Source organism: Acanthochromis polyacanthus, chromosome 17 (genome assembly GCF_021347895.1).
Source record: "Acanthochromis polyacanthus isolate Apoly-LR-REF ecotype Palm Island chromosome 17, KAUST_Apoly_ChrSc, whole genome shotgun sequence".
In the NCBI taxonomy this organism is placed as follows: domain Eukaryota; kingdom Metazoa; phylum Chordata; class Actinopteri; family Pomacentridae; genus Acanthochromis; species Acanthochromis polyacanthus.
Window position 1 is genome coordinate 38,349,191 of NC_067129.1, and position 15,999 is coordinate 38,365,189.

General features: G+C 39.6%; 1 protein-coding gene across 3 annotated transcripts in view; it reads left to right on the forward strand.

Moving 5' to 3' along the window:
- The first annotated feature begins 1,817 nt into the window (after positions 1 to 1,817).
- Positions 1,818 to 15,999, forward strand: part of LOC110971983 (NACHT, LRR and PYD domains-containing protein 12-like) — a 58,869-nt gene continuing 44,687 nt past the window's right edge. For all 3 annotated transcript variants that reach the window (XM_051937319.1, XM_051937320.1, XM_051937321.1), the window contains exons 1-2: positions 1,818 to 1,918; positions 2,240 to 2,322. The gene's annotated coding sequence lies outside the window, so the exon portion shown is untranslated. The remainder of the gene's footprint in view (positions 1,919 to 2,239; positions 2,323 to 15,999) is intronic.

Consider the following 15,999-nt stretch of genomic DNA (forward strand, 5'->3'; position numbering starts at 1 on the left):
AACATATATATATATATATATATATATATATATATATATATATATATATATATATATATATATAAGAAATATATATTTTAATATGTAGAAATATATATATACCGGTATATATATATATATATATATGTATATATATATATATATATATATATCAAAAATAATATATATGTATATATATATATATATATATACATATATATATATATATATATATATATATATATATATACACACATACCAGTGGCTCGGTGTTTCTCCGTTGAACAAGGTCAGGGCCCTGTGTTCCACTTCTTCCATGTATAGATTGGCCACAATAGGAGACACTGGCGAGCCCATGGCACATCCATGTTATTGCCACTGGTTCCGATACGTGGACGACACCATGGGTCAAGTTCAGAATTCATGAGGTGCACATTTTCACTGAACACATCAACTCTGTGGACAGCAACATCAAGTTCACCAGAGAGGATGTACAAGACAAAATTTTACCCTTTTTGGATTGTGAGGTCTGCATAGAAGAGGACAGAAGTCTGAGTGTTGGGGTATACAGGAAACCAACACACACAGACCAGTACCTGCTTTTTGACTCTCACCATCCACTGAAGCACAAGCTAGGAGTCATCAGGACCCTGCAACACAGGGCTGACAAGTTACCCACAAGTACCCAAGGCCAGGAAAAAGAACACAAACACCTGAAAGGGGCACTGAAAACTTGTGGATACACTGACTGGACCTTTGTGAAGGCTCACACAAGATCCAGAAAGAACAGCCCACTGAAGACGGAAGAGAAGGAGAGCAGGCGAAACAATATAGTGATCCCATATGTGTCTGGTGTGTCTGAAAAACTGAGGAGGATTTTCAACAAACACCAGATCCCTGTCTTTTTGAAGCCAAATAACACCCTCAGGCAAAGACCGGTCCACCCAAAAGACCCCACACCACACAGCCAGAAGAGCAACCTGGTGTATGGAGTTAAATGCAGCGAGGAATGCTCAGATCTCTACATAGGGGAAACCAAACAGCCACTTAACAAGCACATGGCTCAACACAGGAGAGCCAGTTCCTCAGGACAGGATTCAGCAGTCTTCCTTCACCTTAAGGAAGAAGGACACTCGTTTCAGGACACCAATGTTCAGATTTTGGACAGGGAGGACAGATGGTTGAGGGAGGAGTGAAAGAAGCCATCCATGTCAAAGTAGAGAAGCCATCTCTGAACGGGGGGGGGGGGGGGGGTTCTGTGACAGCATCTTTTGCCAATTTACTACTCAGCAGACTCATGCTAATGACCACCATTAGCACACGAGGGCTCAGTGACATCTGTGCATTTCAACGACCCCCACCGATACAACGACCATCGTTGAGTAGTCAGATGAGTTTTGGTATTGGTCATTGGAATAATAGCCCTGGACACACCTCACAGAGGTTTAAAAGCTGAGGCAACACCAACCACCACCAGAACTGAAGAAGCCTCTTGGATGAGAGGTGAAACGTCTTCAAGGAACCTTCTTAAAGTCCAGTGAATTGATTTAAACTGCTTTGGATAACCATGACCTGGATGAATGAGAACCTACACAGACTTCTGAAGAAAATATTTTTATTTATATAAATGCACTGTGTGCATTGTGTGCTGCTCTCTCTTTTTTATTCAAATGTTGTATTTGCTGCTGTACACTGTAAATCCCCCCCCAGGATTAATAAAGGTTTAATCTATCTATCTATCTATCAAGGTTGAATGTTGAAATAATCCGTGACATGAAATCAGTCAGAATCAGCCTGTAAAATATGCTCTTATTGTGAAACTCTGCCTGCTGCTTCCTCATAGGTGGAGTCCTGACTGGTTCCAGTGAACAGTTCGTTGTTTTTGAGCGTCCAGGAGTGGACTGGAAACTTTCTTCTTCTTCAGAGCTTTGAATAAAGTGTAAGTTTGCTTTGTTTGCTGCTTTAACTTCAGTAATGTTGCTGTTTGTTTCTGCTCTGTCATGTTTCTAAATGTTCACTTCTTATTTCACCACAAACTTTGGATCACTGCTGTTTAAATATGGATCAATATGATTATTAGGTTATTGATTGACTGCAATCAGTTTGATCAGCTGCTGATGTTTCTTTGTTTCTTCAGAATACAAACTGCTTCGTGTCTTTTTTACTTTCGGTTTCTCTGTGAGTCTCTGCAGCTCCATGACTCCATCTGCTGGACTGATAGTAGAAGTGCAGCAGCTGATCTTTGCTCTTTGTGTCTTAGAGTGACGGCAGCCTGCAGACACAGAGGAGGATTTTCTCTCAGACCTGGTCCACACAGCAGAGAGCTGCAGAGGAAGAAGCTGAGTGAGTGGAACTTTGGTTCTCTTTGATTCAGACAGAAAATGATTCAACCTGAAGGAAATTCTTGTTCAGAAAACAAAATGACTCGACAGTAAAGCTGCAGTTCCTCCATGAGCTCAGATCCTGCTTGGCAGTCCAGACCGCAGAGCTGTTTTCATGGTTCAGCCTCCATTTGACATCAAGTCTGATGGAAATCAGCATCAGAACAGTTTGCTGCTGTGTAGAAATCAGCTGATCACAAGAGCCCGTCTAAAACAGGGCTCCAGATTGCGGCTAAATGCACTTTGCGACCAAAATTTGAGTGAGTGCAAGTAAATTTTTCATCTACTCGCACATGTGCGACCAGTAAATTTGCCATTTTTTAAAAAAAATTACCGTTGAATATTTTTGTTGCTTACAAACTTCTGCTCCACACTTCAGCCCAGTAGTAGTAGGGAGGATAAGCCCAAAAAATAGGCTTTTGACTTCAAGTCATGATGCAAAGGTCCCCTTTGTTGTGGAAGTACCTTAGGATCATACAAATAAATTTATCCTAAGATACAAGTGAGATCACCCTTTGTATTGGAAATAAACATATTTTTTCCAAAATGGCCAACAATGTGCCAAAAATCCTCAAGAGCCCATATCTTTGCTTCTGTTATAGATATAATGACAACCTTGGTGTCAAAGTGTACATTTTTGGGGTCAAGGAATCCTTTAAAACGGGTTTCAAGTTTAAATTACCAACAGCTTTTACTTTACCATGACAACTGGGGGTAAATATGCACATTATACATAAAAATTGTGTCATCAGAGTGACTTTACTTATCGTTTCCTTCAAAAAGTTTTTTTTATTTAAGCAGTGCAAATTACTTCTGTACATTACATTTGTCCTAAGTAGCATGAGATTTCAACTAGTCAGGAGTAGCACATGCTCAGATGCACCAGGGATTGTAACAGCTGTAGCAGCTGTTGAAGGTCCAAAGTGACAGGTTGACACTTTGAGGTTTGTTTGCCTTTCTCATTGAATAGAAAATATTTTTTAAGGTTTGATCATTAATAACTAGCTAGTTAATAAATAGTTAGCTACATTATAGCTAGCTAGCTACCAACTACTTAGCTTCACTATTAAAGCAAGCCCATAGCCTACATTTTGCTAGCTAGTTAACTTCAATATTATACATATATACACAAATGAATTGCACTTTAGCTTATTGCATATGACAGTTTGCTAACTGTTATTAAGTGTATGTGTGTGGTCTGTTGGAAAGTCTGATACCAGCATGAAGGAAGGACCTGCAGTAACGCTCCTTCACACACCTGGGATAATCAGTCTGTCACTAAAGGAGCTCTCCAGTGGCCTCAGTGTGTCATGCATGGGGTGGAAGATGCTGTCCAGCAGGGATATTAGCTTGGCTAACATTCTCCTTTCTCCCACCACCTACACTGGATTCAGGGGGCTCCCCGGGACAGGGCAGGCCGTCTTGATCAGCCGATCAAGTCTCCTTTGGTCAGCAGCTGTTATGCTGCTGACAAAACCACAGAGTCCACAGAGTCATAAAAAGTCTTCAGGAGTGTCCCCTACACCCCAAAAGACAGCAGTGTCCTCATTAGACAGAGTCTGGTTTGACCCTTCTTCTAAAGTGTGGTCTGACCAGTCCAGTTTATTGTTCAGGTGAACACCCAGGTACTTGTATGAGTCCACTCTCTCCATGTTCATGACCTGGATGTTCACCAATGGTGGGGGTGTGTGACTGCACCTGTGGAAGTCCACCACCAGTTCTCTCGTCTTTCCTGAGTTGATCTGGAGGCAGTTCCACTGGCATCAGTCCACAAAGTCCTGGTTCAGTTCTCTGTACTCCCAATCATCATCATCTGAGATGAGACCGACAACTGCAGAGTCATCAGAGAACTTGTGCAGATGACAGCTGGTTGAGTGGTCCATGAAGTCTGCAGTGTACCGGGTGAAAACAAACAGAGCCAAGACCATTCCCTGTGGGGCCCCTGTGCTGCAGACCACCATGTCAGACTCACAGTCCTGTGTCCTCACAACCTGTGGTCTGTCTGTGAGGTAGTCCATTATCCTGCCCAAGAGATGGTGATCCACCCCTGTGACCTCCAGCTTGTCCCTCAGAAGAACCGGCTGAATCGTATTAAAAACACTGGAGAAATCAAAGAACATGACTCTAGCAGTACTTGCAGGATTCTCCAAATGGGATAGAGCTCTGTCCAGGGGGAAGATGACAGTGATTGCAATCATGTTTTTTAAAAAAAGCTGTAGATAAGATCCAGGACCCTCCTGAAGTGGTGCGAGTCACTATGTAGTGCAGGTGATGAGTTAAAATCCTGCCATGTGGCACAAAAGCTGCAGAAATGCTGTAGCATTACAGATGCTACTTCACCCATCAAAATCATACATGTTGCCACTGTTCACAGAGTTGACTACCATTATAGCTTAGCATGCAATGAAAGTCCTCAGACAAACAATCAGCTACCGTAGTCCAGGTCAGACACCCATGCTCCAGAGATTTGTCCCGATGCTCTGTGGTGTATCTGAGGACAACATCTCAACTGTGGATGCTGCACAACTCTCCCTCTTCTTTCACAAAGGAAAAGATTTTCACCACATTCCACCAAGCAGTGATGCACTCCATCAGCACCTCCTTCAAGTAGCTTATCAGGTAAGAAAAAAATGTGTAGGGACATAATATAAATATGGCTAAGAATAATGGAGGGCCTTGGTATCATGAATCATGTTTCTCTTTAGAGTGGACATGTATGGGGCAAGGCACTTGTCCAACACCATGTGACAATTTTGCCGTCTCTATGGGGATGGCAGAAGGGTTCCCCAGACTCTCCACCAACTCATGTCTACACTACAACTGCCACTATTTCAAAGGACTTGCCAGATCTTGTCATGTGCAAATTTAAGACTGGCTGTAAGGCACCTGCAAATGCTGCATGCAGAGGCTGCTTTGCATGTCTTTCTGTAGATGTCATGCCTCATGTTCCCACAGTTGTGCAGACATCTAAATAGACAATCATCTTTGTGATGTACAGTGGGTACGGAAATTTTTCACTCTGTGTCATTGCAGCCATTTGCCAAAATCAAAAAAGTTCATTTTATTTCTCATTAATGTACACTCAGCACCCCATCTTGACAGAAATGAACAGAAATGTAGGAATTTTTGCAAATGTATTAAAAAATAAAAACTGAAATATCACATGGTCAGAAGTATTCAGACCCTTTGCAGAGACATTCATATTTAACTCACATGCTGTCCATTTCTTCTGATCCTCCTCCAGATGGTTCTGCTTCTTTATTGGAGTCCAGCTGTGTTTAATTAAACTGATTGGACTTGATTAGGAAAGGCACACACCTGTCTATATAAGACCTTACAACTCACAGTGCATGTCAGAGCAAATGAGAATCATGAGGTGGAAGGAACTGCCCAAGGAGCTCAGAGACAGAATTGTGGCAAAGCACAGATCTGGACAAGGTTACAAAAGAATTTCTGCAGCACTCAAGGTTCCTCAGAGCACAGTGGCCTCCATAATCCTCAAATGGAAGAAGTTTGGGACGACCACAACTCTTCCTAGACCTGGCCGTCCAGCCACATTTCTGTTTTTTTTCTGTCAAGATGGGGTGCTGAGTGTACATTAATGAGAAATAAAATGAACTTTTTTGATTTTGGCAAATGGCTGCAATGACACAGAGAGTGAAAAATTTCAAGGGGTCTGAATAGTTTCTGTACCCACTGTATATACACTAAGCTATTAGTTTTCATCACTAAAAAAAATTGTAGGTATGGCATCGCCTACTTCTAAAATGTGAACATACACGCATGGAAATAAATGTAAGACCACCCTTGTTTTCCTCAATTTCTTGTTCATTTTAATTCCTGGTACCACTAAAGGTACATTTGTTTGGACAAATATAATGACAAAAACAAAAATAACTCGAAAGATTAATTTCAGAGCTGATATCAGACATTTCCATGGTTTTCTTGATAATAGTCAAAATGACTTCAGTTCTTCCATCAATAGCTATAGCATCGTTGTGCCAAAAAACAGTTTTTAGGATTCCATGTTTTCTTTTCTGTCTGTTCTAGTCCCATGATCCACACAGGAGTTAGTACTGATCCATAACCATTGTTTCTGATGTCTGCAGCCATTCATTTTGGCATGCTCTCTACCAACTTCTGACATTGTTCTGCTGTCACAGCAACCCATTCCTGTTGCATGAATTCTAACTAATCTGCTTTGTTTTTGGGCTTGTGGTTCTACATTTAGTGTTTGATGATTTTCCACAGGTTTTCAGTTGGATTGGATCTGGAGATTGAGCAGCCAAGGCGTGGTTCCAGTGTTCTGGTTCTCCATTCAGGCTTTAACTGACCTTGTCGTGTGGCAAGGGGCATTGTCTTGTTGGAAAATCCAGTCATTGGAAGCAGGAAAGAGTTTTCCAGCTGATGGAAGAAGACTGTTTTCTAGAGTAGTGTTGTACATGACCTGGTTCATTATCCCTGTTCCATCCAGACTGAAACTACCTCAGATGGTTACTGATCCACCCCCATGTTTTACTGTAGGGGCAGACAGTCTGGTTTAGAACTTCTCCAGGCTTCCTCCTAACCTGTAAGGCCTCATCCACACGAAGACAAAATGCTTAACAGTTTCAAAAACAATCGCCATTAAGACAAAGGCGTCTCAGAAAATGTGTGCATCTACATGAATGCACTCGATACGCATGGAAACACTGTAAAACACATGTCAGACCTCTAGGGGCGCTGTAACGATATGACGGAAACACGCGCAAACAGAAGAAAAAACAGTGGGCATGCGCACTTGCGGCAAAAGTTGTAAACAGAGACCAAGCCAGGAAGTGTGAAAATGTGTCCTCGATAATTGTTTGTTCAACTCCGTGGTGTTTGAGAAGAAGGAGATTTTGCTGCAACAGGGATAGTAGGGTCACTAGCTTCATCAGCACATTTGCTACACTGTACGCCGCCATTGTTGTTGTTGTCGTTGCCGCGTGTGGCGCATGCGTGTCAATAAAGTTATGAAACTGCGCATGCCTGTCAATGAAGATACGAAACTATGATGCAAGCGTATCTTAAAAGTAGCGGATAGTCAGTAAACACGGAGCTGCGTATACGGCATTTCAAAATCTTTCCACTCTGGAACCTGGTTTCAAAAATGATCGTCCACAGACCCCCAAAACGCCGTCTTCATGTGGATGATATGCAGATTCGGCAAGAAACTTATGCGTTTAGACCTCGGCTTGTCTTCGTGTGGATGGGGCCTAAGTTGTCTGGAGTGGGCATCAAGTGAAAATTGGAGTCATCATTGAAGAGAGCCTTTGTCCAATCATCAACAGTCAAGTCCTATTTCTCCACAGTGTCCACACATTTTAAGGTCCCTAGAGGTCTGAGGATGATTCCTGACACAGGAACGGATGAGTGACGGTCATCTGGTGGGTAGAAAGATGTTTCCTGCCATGACCAGCTAGCAGTTTGGTAGAACCATGTTGGACTTGTTTTTTCTTGGTGTAATGAACGGCTGTCTTGGAGATCTTCAGTTTCTACGCTACCTGTCTCTCACTCATGCCAATTTCCAGAAGGACCAAGATGGCTGCCTTTGTGGCTTCACATAATTCTTCAGTTTTAGGCGTTATGTGAGAGCTCATCCTTTGCTAGCTACTCAAGGCCTTTGCATGTGCAGTGCTGCTGATGACATGAAATGTCCTCTTAGATACCCTAGGAATACAATGAAGCTTAAGCATGTCAGATAGGACACAAAATACTCTGATATACCAGGGAATCCAATGAAGCCGGAGGATGTCAAATAAGACATAGTAAGACAAGTATTATGGAATCAGCTGCATTTTTTGTCATGTTCATTGTGTTCTTCAGGTAATGAACCTTTAGTTGTATCAGGCATTAAAATGAACAAGAAACTGAAGAAGCCAAGGGAGGTCTAATGATTTTTTCTTTGATTGTAGTTATGAACTTGTTGTCTCACTACTCATTTTCTTAGCATCCATAATACACATATTCAACACTTTAAGTTGTATTTATTAAATTATTGAGTTTTGATTTGACTGTGTTTTTGGTATGTTTTTTTTTAAATAAATTGCATATTTTACCTTCAGTTGTCATGGTGAGGAGAATATCATTCTTTTTTTAGTCTTGAAACCTATTTTAAAGGATTCCTTGACCCCAAAAATGTACACTTTGACACCAAGTTTGCCATTATACCTACAACAGAAGCAAAGATATGGGCCTCTCAAGGATGGTCGGCGGCCATTTTAAAAATGACCGCCAAAGCGTGATCTCACTTGTTTTTTTGTTTTGTTTTTTATTATTTAGAACAGTATACTCAAACAAACAAGGCACATATGATCATCATCATTAACGAACTTCCATCACAGATCGAGCAATCAGAGTAATTCCAAATAGAAAAGGAAAGGAGGGAGAGAGAAGGAAGAAGAAAAAGAGAAGTGATCTCACTTGTGTCTTAGGATAAATTTACTTGTATGACCATAAGGTACTTCCATACCAAAGGGGATCTTTGCATCATGATTTGAAGTCAAAAGTCGCTTAACCTCCCTACTATAGACAGTAATGTGCAAATGAGCTGGTTTACCAACCAACATTAACTCCAAAAGAAGAAGAAGGCGGGCCAATGTGTGTGAGAGCGGGGGACGAATGACGGTGAAGCTCCTGATGTTTCACTAAGCCTTTATTTAAGTTCAGCCTTATTTTAAACACAAATTCACCTTTCTGTCCTTCACTCCTTTCTTGTCTCCATTCCAGCTGCTTCTAAGTTTAGACACATCCTTTGCTAGACAGCAACAGTGGAACCGTTTTCTTTCAACTTTAGTGAATTTTCGGACTTTTCAGCAGCGTCTTCATCATGTCAAGAAACCTCTTCTTAGAGAAACACTTCCTGTGCCGCTGAAATGGTCACAAAATAAAAGCCTGTAGCATTAAAAATACGTCTTCAAAATAAAAGCCTGAAGGGAACGGTTATATTAGCATTAGCAAAACAAAGTCTTGCTAAAATAGATGAACTGATCAACAGACTTCTATAAGAGTAATTTACTCGTGATTCGGTATAAATACATAACGTGCACATGCATAACACATGCCTGTACTCAGCACAAGGTCATTTTTATTACAGATTTCATCCATCAGAAATGATACATCAACTGAGCAGCCTTGGTGGAGTACTGCTCTCTGAGTGCTTTTCTTGTTATGTTTTGTCAGGTGCTGCACAATAAAATGTGAATTTAAAACATAGTTTCTGCATTTATTGTGCAAGTATTTATCAGTAATACATTGAAAATGAGAGTAAATGTGAATATTTACTTTGCAAGTTGATTTAGGTGTGCGCCCCTAAATTTTCTGCTTGTGCTCCTCAAATTTTAAGTTAGGGGCCACTGTGGTCCTAGGAAACAAAGTTAGTCTGGAGCCCTGCGAGCAATAAATTCCACCTGAAATTCCACACATTCTTGTGATTCATTGAAAAACTTTCAACAGGATTTACAGTGGTTATCATCGACAGACTTATATTTTAAATAAAAACGGAGAGAAGCACTACAAAACAGTCGAGTTTTTGTCAAAGCAATAATGCAGAGGAAAATAACCTCTTTGATTAAAGGAAAAGACTGAAGAAGGGTTACTAGAGAAAATCAGAAACTAACTACTGCTACTAGAACTACTTTAGGCCTCTGTGGAAATATTTTAGGTGATGTGTTTTGATGTTTAGTTCCATTCTGAGTGTTTGCTCGTGACCTCATGTCTGTTCTTAGAGCTTTGTATTCTGGATGTTTATCAGTGTTTCAATTAAAGCAAAAAGTTCACCGTATTTTCAAGTGTTATTAATTCCTACCTATTCTATTGGCCTACAGTAAGATGCTAATATGTATTTATTTGTTTGCGTTTTAACTTTGCTATTTTATGCATGAAGTGCATGAAATGCACGAAGTTAGAGCGAGATGAGGGTTTTGGTAATAGTACCGGCAAGAATTTAAAACTACCTTCACCCCTGTCTGTCGGTGATATTTCCATGGATACTGACTTTATTCAGCAGTGATGCCGACGTTTTTTGGCGAGTTCTTCTTTATCTGGTATCTTTATTTCACAACATAGCCAGGTCTGGTCTGGATGAATCTGCTACGAAACATCTGGAGATGGAAACTATCACCAGTTAAACTGGAACAGCGGCACCAATAGATGGCCAGTATCCCGTCATAAACTTTCATCCACATGTTGGACTTGACTGTAAAACACACAAAAGTGAAACATAACATTCTACAGTTAATAAAATATGGCACTGAAAATAACATATGTGGTTAACAGAACAAATTACAGCTCTCTCCAAATCAGCATCAGACACATGGTTGCGTCTTCTCAAATACAAAAAAGACCTGAAAGCTCTTCACCATTCTTGAGCCTCTCTGCGACTCTGTGGACGGTCATCCAGCTGATGTTCAATTGTCTGGCTATGTCAGACTTGTTATGGCCAGCACGAAGGAGAGCAGATATCTCAACTCTTTTGACTTCCATCTTGACACAACTTCACCGGAGAACAAATTTGTATTAATGACACCTGCCTATAAGGTAGAACTTTCAGTTTGTTTAATGGAATTTTTCACTCCGACATGTAAACGTCTCTAAAGATCATGAAACCAAGTGTAACAGAACTTTTGCAAAGCCCGGTAGACTTTTTTTCCAACAATATGTTTATTTGTATTTTATAATTTTAAATGACATATACAATTTTTAACAGAACAACCTCTCAGACACAAAACACAATTACACTTAGCATAACATAACAGCAATACCTCCTAACACAAGTATACAGAGACTATTTTTGGTTCATAAAGCAGATCATCATCCATTAAGCAGCTCTTAGGTGTCATCTTCCTCTTGATCATCAGTTAAGTCAGAAGCTTCTGCATAGACTATGAAGGGTCTCCAAATACTTTCAAACAGGTCCTTTTTTCCTCTCAGCAAGTAAGTGATCCATTCCAGTGGAAGTGTAGTCAGCATGTGTTTAAGCCATTGTCCAACACTTGGTCTACTTATGTTTTTCCAATACGATGCAATCAGTCTTTTTGCTTGTAATAAACAAATATCAATAAAAAGTCATTCACTTTTTGTAAATCTGGAGTTCTTGGGATATAAACCTAAAGTAATAAAGGAAGGTTCCAGTGGTAAGTCTTTGGAAATAATAGATTTCACAGTTTGCTTTAGTAATACCCAAAATGTCATAATTTCCCTACATTCCCAAATACAATGTAACAGAGTTCCCTTTTCTTCTCCGCACTTTGTACATATGTCTGGATTATCTGGATTGTATTGTTTTTTTACAGGACAAATATAAACACGCATAAGCCACTTGTATTGTAATAACCTCAGCCGAGAACTAACAGTTTGCTTATGGGCTTTTTTACAGACTAATTCCCATTCCTCTAATGACAAATTTAGTTCTAAATCTTTCTTCCATGATTCTAACTTTGAAGCTGAATTATCTTTGGAATTGGAAAGTAATAATTTATAATATTCTGATATTGCTCCCTTTTTTAAACTATTTTTACTGATCATTTCTTCTAACTTCAAACTGGGTGGTTTTGATAAATTGTTTTGCTTTGCTCCAATATAACTTCTTAGTTGAAGATATCTGAAGAAATATTTCTTCTCTATATTGTATTTGTGCCTGAGCACATCAAATGACATCATGTAATCTGAGCTTGTTAGGTATAGATCTTGTATTTTCTCTAGACCATTTAGAGCCCATTGCTTAAACACTGCATCAGCTCTCCCAGGGCTAAAGTCCTGATTTCCCCAAATCGGGGTCAGCCGTGATAAAGCAACTGGTTCTTTAATATGCCTTTTTACATTGTACCATACCTTAACCATGTTTTTAACTATCGGGTTACTAGTTTTCTTAATTAAATTAACTTCTGTATCAGAAAAAAGGTATAAAGGTAAAGAAGGGCTTAGGATGTTACTTTCCATTTCTGTTCACTGGGGGGCCATCTTTTGTATTAAAGTAGTACCTTATGGATCTGAGCTGGGCTGCCCAATAAAACCAAACTATGTTTGGGCACATCAATCCTCCTTCATTGTAGTGCAAATGGAGTAAGGACAGTCTTATTCTAGCACGTTGATTTGTCCATAAAAATTGAATAAGCAGCCTTTTGAACCTTTTGAACCAGTCAACAGGGGGTGGCAAAGGAATACTCTGAAAAACATACAATAGTTTTGGAAGTATATTTATTTTGTAAATATAATTTGACCAATCAGAGACATAGGAAGAAGCATCCATCTCTTGACATCTTCTGTAATTTCTTTAGTTACTGAATCATAATTGTGTTGAACAATGAAGTCTAAATTTGGAAGAATTTGTATACCTACGTAAGTACATTTAGGAACTGATTTAAACTGAGAAGCAGCTGTGGGTGGATTTTCTCGATCTTCTTTGTCTAGCAATAATATAGATGATTTTAATCTGTTAATTATATATCCTGAAATGTGACCAAACTCATCAATTAGTTTTAACAAGGCAGGAATAGATTAATTTAATTGCGCAAGGAATAGAATTATGTCATCGGCATATACAGCCTGTTTAAAGTTATTATGCAAGTATGTTATAAGAGAATATCGAAGGAAAAATTAATGTTCATTCGCTCAAATTTGGAAGTTTGATTTATATCGAAGAACTAAAACTGTAAAAAGCCCAGTGATATTTATACGCAAAAATTAAAGGTATTTTAGAATAATTTAAGGAAAATGCTATGTAAGAAGTGTTTAAAGTTATTATGCAGATCAGATTTTTTATATTTATCGGGCGAAGATGAAACCAAAACTACTGCAAACAAACCAAAATATATTTATTAACCAAAATATATTTATTAACCAACAAATAACCATAAATATTCAGCAACAAGTCCCATTTACTGGTACACAATGTTCAGGAGATCACTTGCTGACATATCCACCTTTCTTCTGGATCACAGCTATCAGACGCCTGTCAACCGAACTGGTCAGTTCTTTGATGGTCTCCATCTGCGGCAGCTTTCACCGTGCGCCAGAATTCATCCTTGGAGGTGTACTGATTTCCGTTTGCGTACACAGACTGTTTGATGATGGACCACAGATTCTCGATGGGGTTGAGATCTGGAGAGCAAGGCGGCCATGACATGTGCTGTTCATCTTTGATGCCGTGTTTCTTGAGCCAGTCTTTGGTATATGCAGAAGCATGTGATGGAGCGTTGTCGTGCATGAACATCAGTGATTTCCGGATCCTCACTGGTTGCTTCTTCCACCAAGTAAAGAAGTATTTGTCCAGAAACTTGCAGTACCCCTCTGAGTTGATCTTTACGCCATCTTCTACTCGGGCAAGACACACCAGACTGTCCCCAACAATGGCGCCCCAGAACATGACGCCTCCGCCTCCCTGTTGACGACGGAGACGTGTTGGTACTGCATGCTGTGAGCTGACCCAGCCTCGCGCCCATCCGTCTGGACCATCAAGTGTCGCCCGGCACTCGTCTGTGAAGATCACCTTCGAAAAGTCTGTTTTCATATACTTCGTGGCCCATTCCATCCGTTGAGACTTGTGTTTGTTGTTCAGAGGTGGCTTTCTCGTGGCTGACTTCACATTTGATGCTGATCGAAGGGCCTTGCACCTTGTTGCGCGACTCATATTGGGTAAGTCACAAGCCTCGAAGATGGCTCTGCTTGAAGCCAGGGGTGTCTTGACCACTTGTTGATGAATCTGTCGCAACTGGCGGTTAGTGAGCTTCGCGAACTTCTTCTGAACCCGCTTCTTTCGACCCTGCTGACTTGCAGCTACAAACTTCTTGATAGTCCGGGGATCTCGGTGGAGTAGGTGCGAAATCTGGACTAATGTCTTCCCTTCCGACAACTCCCTGGTTATTCTGTCCTTTTTGTCTTTCGTCAAGTCTTTCTTCTTCCCCATATTGCGTCTAAGAAGTGACTGCATAATAACTTTAAACACTGGCTTTATATAGCTTGTCACAAAAGTAGTAATACGACTCGGAGTATTGGATAAAATTACTCAATAATCAAATCATATACTGACTCTAATCATACAATGCTACAATCAAACTTGCTTTTAATTCCTTCCATCAGAACCTAATGAACTACTCAAATATCATACTTGCATAATAACTTTAAACAGGCTGTAATGAGAGTCTATGTTCTACCTGACCAATTGTGATTCCAGTTATATCTAAATGTGCCCTTACAGCTATAGCAAAGGGTTCCATTGCTAAAGTGAATAGCAAAGGGGATAAGGGGCAGCCCTGACGACATCCACGTTTAATTATAATAGGTTTAGAGACATTTTTATTTGTTAAAATTTCTGCCGTTGGATGTAAATATAGTAAATGTACCCATTTTCGAAAAGTAGGTCCAAAACCAAAGCGTCTCAACACATTAAAAAGATAGGTCCACTCTACCCTATCGAATGCTTTATCAGCATCTAAGGAGAGGAGGGCTGTATCTCTGGTGTTGTCTAATCCTTGAATGATATTTAGAACCCTCCTTACATTGTGCAAACCTAAAATAAAGCCATTTTGATCTCTATGGATGATTAATGGAAGAGTTTCCTGTAAGCGCATTGCTAGTAATTTACAAAGAATTTTTAAGTCTGAGTTAAGCAGACTTATTGGCCTCATATTCTCACATTTATCGCTAGGCTTTCCTGGCTTAGGCAATAATATAATTAATGCTCTGGTCATTGAATTGTAACATTTGTAACATTTCCAAAATTGGTTTTACTAATTTTCCCTTAAACTTTTTTATAAAAGTCAGTTGGAAACCCATCTGGTCCAGCTTTTTTACCTGTGCTCATGTTGTCAATTACTTTATTTCCTCTTTACTGATCTTAGCATCCAAGTGTTGGTTGAGTTCCTCTGTAATAATTGGTATTGTTATCTTATCTAGAAATAAATTTTGTATGTTTAAGTCTTTAATGGCCTGAGAATCATAAAGTTTTTCATAGTAATTTTGGAATTCTTTGTTTATCTTTATTGGATCCACTATTGACTCACCCTTTGTGTTTATTATTGAGGTTATATTTTTTTGTGTTTCTAGTTGCTTAATTTGCCATGCTAAAATCTTCCCGGGCTTCTCCCCCTATTCATAAAGTGACTGATTTAACCTTAATATGTTAGAGGCTGCCCGGTCTGCTGACTCTTTATTATACTGTGCTTTTAACAGCAACACCTCTTTTTCTACTAATGCATTCTTATCTCTGAACAACTGTTCCTCTAGCCTCTTTATTTTTTCTTCTAGTTGTTGTCTTTTCTTGCATTGTTCCTTAGATTTTGAAGAGGTATAGCAAATTATATGACCCCTTAAACAGGCCTTAAAGGCTTCCCACTTGATACAAGTTGTAGTTTGTGTAGTATTTATGCTAAAGTATTCATCAATTTTGCCCCCTATATAATCCACAAAGGCATCATCCTTGAGCCACTTTTGATGTAGGCACTATCTAGGAGGGTCTATCATTAAGTTTTTGTGAGTATATTTTATATTACATGAAGCATGGTCTGAGGTTGTGATACTGTCATAGGAACAATCACCCATATTAGACAATAAGTCAGCCAAAATCAGGAAATAATCTATGCGAAAATATGTATTGAATGTTTTAGAGTGACATGAATAC